Raw genomic sequence first — 8,142 nt, 5'->3', positions numbered from 1 at the left:
GTCAGGTGCTTCGGACCTTCAACTATGTCCGGATCCAACCTTCAAGGTCAGTGGATGCCTCCCTCCGTCACGGAGGAGGTCATCAAGAGGTTGAGAGAGGCCATATATCTGACCGCCGAAATTTCGCATCGGCTGCCCGCCCGTGGGCAGGTCGTCCCTACTCCCGAACCCAACAAGAGCGTCGTGTTTGTCTCCCACTTCCTCCGAGGACTAGGCCTCGCTCTGGATCCCTTTGTTAGGGGTCTTATGTTCTATTATGGGCTAGATTTTCACGATCTGGCCCCGGATTCCCTTCTTCACATTTCGTCATTTGTTGTCGTATGTGAGGCCTTCCTCCGCATTACCCCTCACTTCGGCCTGTGGCTCAAGACCTTCGATGTGAAGCCGGAGATGGTCGAGGGGTAGCACGCAGCGTGTGGAGGAGCTTTAATAAGCAAAATTGCTGACGCTCCATGGCCTGAGGGTAGTTTCCCAGAGGTGTCCGGGTTGTGGCAGCGGGAGTGGTTCTACATCACAGCTCCCCGAAGTGCCAAGTGGGTAGCTGCCCCCACCTTTCGCTCAGGCCCCCCACCACGACTGATGTCATGGATCAGCAGGGGGCTGAGCAGGGGTCCAGCCAAAGACGTGCCAATACTGCAAGGCCATATCCGAGATCTCTTTGAGAGAGATTTCAGTCTGGTTATGGTAGTGCAAGTTATGCTAGTTCGTCGAATCCAGCCTTGCAAGCGCCGGCCCCTTCGCATGTGGGAATTCAACCCGGAAGGACCGCGAGCTATTCAACATTTCCTCGGCATGACGCCTGAGGAGATGTACAAATTATTCTTCGGACCACAAATAATGTGTCCGGACATCACTTAGGATGCATGTCTGAGCTGCAATCGCCCGGATACCCATGTAAGTAGCCCCGCATCCGAACACACTTTCCATTTATTTATCGCAACGTTGCCCTAAAAAAGCCGCACTTTGACCAGGATTGGATAGCGAAGGCAAAGTTGATCAGGTGTCCGGCCCCCCTTCCTGAGACCTCACCAAATGTCGTGCTAACCAGGATGCTGGAGATCGCGCCTTGTCAAGCGCCCTCAGGAGAAGATAAAGGGGGGAACAAGGAGGCTAGCGCCTCCGCGAAGGAGGTTAGCCAGGGAGGAGGGACTGAAACTTCCTCTCCCCAGGGATGGAAGAGGACCGCCTCCGAGGACCCGGAGACAAGGGTCTCCAAACAGGGGAAGAAATCTTCGCCGGAGGGTCCTGCCCCGGGGGCTACCCCGGCCACACTATGCCCTGAAGGGGGTCAGCCCTCCACCGAGCTGTAACTAAAAGGGTACTTAATAATGAAAATATCCCGCTTTACTTCTGAGGAAAATAACCGAAGCATTTATCTTGCAGTTCGGATCTTAGCCCTTCTCAGCAGAGCTCGTCTTCAGGGGTTCTTCTTCCAGAGATGATGGAGAGCGAGAAGCCTCCCCCTACCATACCGCCTCATGAGGCGGGCGACCCCAAGGTGTCGTCACGGAGGGTTTCTCCTGATCCGGCAAGCCAGAAGGTAATCCTATGGCCACCCGAAGTCCTCAGTATCCGGCTCTTGAAGAGAGGAATTGAAAGAGTCCGACACCGTCTGGTATGCGGTCGGACGGACTGAGGGATCTGCTAGAGCAAGCGGCTATCTCGGAAGAGCACCGCACGTTGATGAGTACGGTGGTTGAAAGGATTTCATCCATCGAGAGCGGGTTGCATGAAGCCTTTATGAGTCTACTGACGGGTTTTGAGGTACGTGAAATGATGTACATTTTTGACAGTACCACACATTTTCAGATGTGCCCTGTGTAGATAGTAGCCCCTGAGACTCTGATTGTCGTCGAAAACGGCGGCAAACAGAGGATCCTAGTCCCAGGTAATAACCAAACCGCCTTTATGTGCAGGTGGTTGAAGCTCCGGTGGCTAGCCGGACTGATGGGTTTGCCGAACTAAGGCGGCAACTTGGTGCGGCAAATGCCGACATCGTGCTTTTTAACAAGCGGTTTGACAAGGCACAGGGTAAGTGATTTTTCTGGTGATTGTCACATAATAAGAGCAGCATGATGCCAGTATCTTTAATATGTTGTGACTGCAGATGGAGCTGCCACCGTGGAGACCCTTCGGGAAGAGCTTGCCCAAGCAGAGGAGCAAGCAAGGAGTAGCAATGCGGCCGGTTTAAAGGCGACCGAAGAGTTATGGGCCGAATAGGCCACGCATTGCGAGAGCAAAGAAAAAATAGCCAAGATGGCTGTAGAGTTAAAAGATGCTGCTGACCGTTACTAGCTTCTTGAAGAAGAAAACCGGGCGAAGGCGACGGACCTGGAGAAGGCCCAGGTGGCTGCCAAGGAAGCCCGCTCCAAAATTAAAGCGATGAAGGAGGATCTGCATCAAGCTACGGAAATTGTATCTGGGAAGCCCTTCTTTTTGCGGACTAAGTTCAGAGATCCGAAGTATGCACCTCTGGACCGGCTATGGAGTTCTGCGGACACCTACATGGATTTAGCGGCGAGTGCTGCCGATGCGGCCAAATACTTCCGAGATCAAAAAGATCGCGAAGTGGAAAAACTGTTTTGGTCACAGTTTCATGCTCCAGCCCGTCCGCTACTGTTGAATGAGCAAATGGCCGACTGGGCCGAGCTCCATAGATTATCCGGACTTGCCATGTGGTACATTGTGGATCATCTGTGGCCGGGAGGGCCAAGGCCGAATAGCTACTTTAGCTTAGTGCAACAATTCCTTGGTGCTGTGCCACACATCGATGCTGTAAAGAGGTCGGCGTGCATAGAAGGCTCGCGGATGGCCCTTGCTCATGTCAAAACATACTGGGAGGAGATGGATGCCACCACTGTTGCGGCACAAGGTTCGGCCATAGGCCGAGTGGCTGTCGATCACTACATTGAAGAAGTTCTTGAAGGCGCTCGTTCGATAAGGCTCAGTGCTCGAAGAATATTATGTTTGAGTGACATGTATTCCCATTGTAAAAACAATGTTTTATTGAATTATCAAGGTTGTATTTATACTTTTGCCCGAAAGTACTATGATGCCTCCTGTGCGGCCGTTTATGTATATATGTATATAACCTGAAAGATGGCAGTCGTCGGCTTCAGCCCCCACGCATATAATGCAGGGGTGCTCGCAGAAGACGCATGTTCACACTCACTACAAGAAATATGTCAACTTGTGACCACCATTATTGGTCACTGAATGGTCACAAATTTCCATTTGTGACCTTTTTGTGACCAAAAACATAAGGTCAAAAGCTGGCCGTCATAAACTGACTATAGCGACCTTTCTTCTGGAATGGTCGAAGACGTTTATGACCAAAATACGTCTACTGTGGCGTTTTGGTCACTAGCAACCTCCCCAGGCCACGTAGGCATCCAGCGTGGCAATCTGACGTGGCACAAGATTCAGCCCGGTCCAATTCGATTTTCTACATGGGCCTAGCCCAACAATTCGACCTTTTCAATATATATTTATTTCTATTAATTTTCACTAGCTACATGGGCCTCGCCCATTTTATTTTCTAGGACGTTGCCTCTATAATTCATTTCTTTTTTAGGCCTCGGCGCTTTTACAATCCAATCTATTTTGGGCCTCCACAACATACATTTAGAAGCTTGACATCTCAGCATGTACAAATGTATCCAAACCATTTTATTTCTTTCAACACAAAAGGATTCATTACACAGCCACGATAATAGATAATAGATACATTCGACAGAGACTGAATTAACATAGAAATGAAGCAACAAAGGGCAGTCTGAGAAAAGGAACTACATGGGACTACAACAACATGGGACTAGAGCTGCCATTTCTATTTCTACCAACATTTGTAGACGCATGCAAGAGAGGGGAGAGATCATCCATCATCAATAAGTGACAGTAGCGACGTTCGAGAGACCCCCTCCCCCTGCTACTTCGCGTGCCTACTACTGCTTGTTGTGCCGCATCACTAGTCGCCCTGCACACAAGAATTTTAGCTTTACATAAGGTTTACAAGAACAGGACCCTGATACATGAGATTGACATTCACAAGTTATTTTCATTTTTATTAAGAACTGTGTCACACCATTTACATTACTAGTTATGTATTGACATACTTATCTAAAAGAACATATACAGAAACATATGAATTTTATTTCTGAATACCAATACAGAAGTACTAAAAAAACAAGACTAAAAATCAGTAGAAGGTAACAAGAGCTCATTACACAAGTTTTGCTAGCAATTAGGGGACCCTGGTTCCTATACTGACCACATTTGGGCATATCCTACCCTACCAGTGGCTAAATAATGCAACTTTATGACTGTCAAGTAGGCCTACAGATCGATGATGGAGCAGACTCAAACATTACAAACACAATAGCTGATGCACGCCATGGAGCACGATCTGAATGTTGTTCCTCGTTTATTAAACTTAAGGACAAGAAAAGCACTCAGGTTGCATCTTTCGCAGACACGACAACATACATGAGCCAAATTACCAAACAAGAGGTGCAGATCTGGAACCAGTCGTCATCATCAAATGAAGTGTTTCATCACCGTGCACTAATTGAATGGCACATGCTAACCTATACCAATGTTGATGACCCCCACAAATAGACCACCATGGCTCAACACACCGACCGGCCAGAGTCTTACCTTTGTTTTAGCCATGCATGCTAGCTGTTGAGCAGAGCAGAGCAGCGGGAGGAGGACTGTCGCAGCAAGAAGAGAAGGTTCCTTGACTGGACGACCACCAGATGTTCATCATGCCTGCCCGGAGTAAATAGAAGGAGAACGAGTGAGACAATGCAGCGAGGAGAGACAGTGAAGATAGTTCTTGAAGGTCAGAAGATAATACACCAAATGTGCATGAAAGACAATACAATAAACACCATCTTGTTTATAGCAAGGCAATATAGTAGCATGTCTCTAGCACATCATCTCGTTTAAAGAATGCATTCAGGCAAGAAATGGACAGTTGGTCTAATTTTCTCACACTTGGCATTTTCACAGTTAACACCATAATGTAAAACACCAAGCTGCTCCAGGCTGGCCAATTGACTCATACTACTAGATAAGCACAGTAAACTACTACCAAAATAAGAACCAGACATGGCAAGCAAACCACTGGGTTGCTCTTTACTAGTAGAAAAAGGGTCAAACGTGAAGCACATTAGTGCCGGTTTGATTTTGGCCCGGTACTAATGGTACCATTAGTGCCGGTTCGAACGGATTTGCATTAATGCCGATTCATGTTGAACCTTCAGTACCGGTTCGTGGCACGAACCGGTACTAAAGGGGTGGTGGCAGGCTGGCGTCAGGCCGGGGCCCCACGAGCCTCTTTAGTCCCGGTTTGTGGCACAAACCGGTACTAAAGGGCCAACCTTTAGTACCGGTTCGTGCCACGAACTGGCACTAAAGGGGTCTAACCTATAGTCCCGGTTGGAGTCACAAACCGGGACTATAGGGCAATTTTCAAACTTGAATAAATCATAACTAAATCATCCTAATTCAAAAAAATACATATAATATATCAAAATTTGCAGACTCGTCTAAACATGTCCGTGGTCTTAACGACCTGTCAGATGCTTTAGTTGGTGAGGCCGTTTAGTGTGGGGCTACCAAGGCAGCCGCACGGTCTTCCGCGCGCAAGGAGTTCACAATATTTCCATTTACTGTAATGATGCCACGTAGACCGGGCATCTTAGGCATGAGAGAAGCGTAATGTGGTATTGCATTAAAGCGAGCGAAAGCTTCGCGTTCGAGTAGTGCTTGATAGCCGCTTTGGAACGGAGCGATGTGGAAGGTTAACTTTTCGCTGCGGAAGTTATCGGGAAAGCCGAATATAACCTCTAGTGGCACGGAGCCCGTGCAATGGGCTTCTAGGCCTGGCGTTACTCCTTTAAAGGTAGGATTGCTATGGCTGATTTTTGTTGGGTCTATCCCCATTTTGCGGACTGTGTCCTGATATATCAGGTTTAAGCTACTACCGCCGTCCATCAGGACTCGTGTGAAGTGGTGTCCGTCTATTATCGGGTCTAACACCAAGGCAGCCCATCCTACATGCCGGATACTTGCCGAGTAATCCCGATGGTCAAAGGTGATCAGTTTGGACGACCAGTGGCAGAACTCTGCGGTGATAGGCCCTGGGGCATGTGTCTCTAGGAGTGCCGCTTTATTTCTCCCCTCCATCACGTGTAACACGTTTACTGTTTTCACTTCTGGTGGGAATTTCTTCTGTTCCCCAGTGCTTTACTTGCGAGGCTCGTCCTCATCTTTGCTTGGTGTATCCTACCCCTTGTGTTCGGCGTTGAGTTTGCCAGACTGCTTGAAGACCCAACATTCTCTATGGGTATGATTTGCAGGTTTATCGGGGGTGCTATGGATCTTACATAGTTTGTCCAGAATCTTGTTCAGGCTGGACAGTTCGTCTCTGTTGTCTTTGGAGGGCAGCTTTTGCTGACCTGGCCGAGAGCTTCTGAATCCGGCGTTTACCGCCGTGCTCTTCGGGTTGTCTTCTTTATTCCGGCGCTTGTTTTTGCTGCGTCGTGGCTTCCCGTTTCCGTCCCTAACTTTGGATGTTCTTGGGTCGCTGGTGCTACATCGGGCTAACCAGCTGTCCTCGCCCGCGCAAAAGCGGGTCATGAGGCTTGTTAATGCTGCCATTGTTCTCGGCTTTTCTTGGCCGAGGTGTCTGGCAAGCCATTCGTCTCGAACGTTGTGCTTGAAAGCTGCTAAGGCTTCAGCGTCCGGATAGTCAACTATTTGGTTCTTTTTAGTGAGAAACCTGTTCCAAAGCTTTCGGGCTGACTCTCCGGACTATTGAGTTATATGACTTATATCGTCTGCATCCGGTGGTCGGACATAGGTCCCTTGAAAATTTGCCCGAAAAGCGTCCTCCAGCTCTTCCCAGCTTCCAATGGAGTTTTCGGGGAGGCTTTTAAGCCAGTGCCGAGCTGGCCCTTTGAGCTTGAGGGGTAAGTACTTGATGGCGTGGAGATCATCTCCTCGAGCCATGTGGATATGGAGGATGTAGTCCTCAATCCAGACCCCAGGGTCTGTCGTTCCGTTGTACGCCTCTATGTTTACGGGTTTGAATCCCTCTGGAAATTCATGGTCCAGCACCTCATCGGTGAAACATAGGGGTTGTGTGGCACCCCTGTATTTGGGTGTACCGTGGTGTTCGGATTTTTGTTGTGTTGCATTGCGTCCTGGAGCGCGCTTGCTTGGCCCGTAGATGGATCTAGTTGCGCCGTCCTTTTGATGCGAGCCCTCACGTGGATCGCGTACTGGCTTGTGTGCGGCATCGTTTGCTGCACTATGTTGGCCAAGAGGTCGTCTATCCGACCGGATGGCTGTTTTGTTTTTTGATTGCGGGGGATCTAAGGCCTCCTCATCGAATTCAGGTAGTAGATTTCGCTTTGGGTAGCTCTTTGTGTGGCGACTACCACCGTACCTTGCTGCAGTGTTGAGTACTTCACTCCATCTAATTCTGAGTCTGTCTTGTGCAGCCCTGAGCCTTTCCTTCTGCTTTTTCAGACTCCTCGTAGTGGCGAAAAGCCTTTGATGGGTATTCTGTTGCTCCGGGTGCCTGTCTGGTGTGATGTCATCCGGACTGTTATCTTCGCCGGAGACAGGTTGTTCGGTTTGATTCTCCGTGTTGCCGTGGTCGGACGGTGGTTTAATGTCGTGTTTGTCGTCCACTGCCTATATGATCGCTATTTCTGCCGAGGCGGGATTTGGAGCGGCGCTTACACTGCTGCTTTGACTGCTTCTCGAGGGAACGATCCTTCGCTGCGTCCTTCCGTTCCTCGTCGTCGTTTTCTTTGGGTGTGTCCACCATGTATACATCATATGATGAAGTGGGCATCCAGTGCCCTGTGGGCAGTGGTTCCTGTTCGTCTCCTGCATCATCGTCCATACCATCAATGTATTCAGAATCAAAGTCGACCATCTCGGTCAAATCGTCGACAGTGGCTACTAAGTGGGTGGTGGGTGTGCTGGGAATTTCTTCGTCATCCGCATCCCAATCCTACCAGACATAGTTCGGCCAGAACTCTCCTGACAAGGAGAGAGAGACCTTAATGAGTTCAGTATGTCGCCGAAGGGCAAGTGCTGAAATATATCTGCGAAGGTGAACTC

The sequence above is a fragment of the Triticum urartu genome, chromosome 3A (genome assembly GCF_056163025.1).
Source record: "Triticum urartu cultivar PI428250 chromosome 3A, HENAU_Tu73, whole genome shotgun sequence".
NCBI lineage: Eukaryota > Viridiplantae > Streptophyta > Magnoliopsida > Poales > Poaceae > Triticum > Triticum urartu.
Note: the sequence above shows the minus strand (reverse complement) of the source record.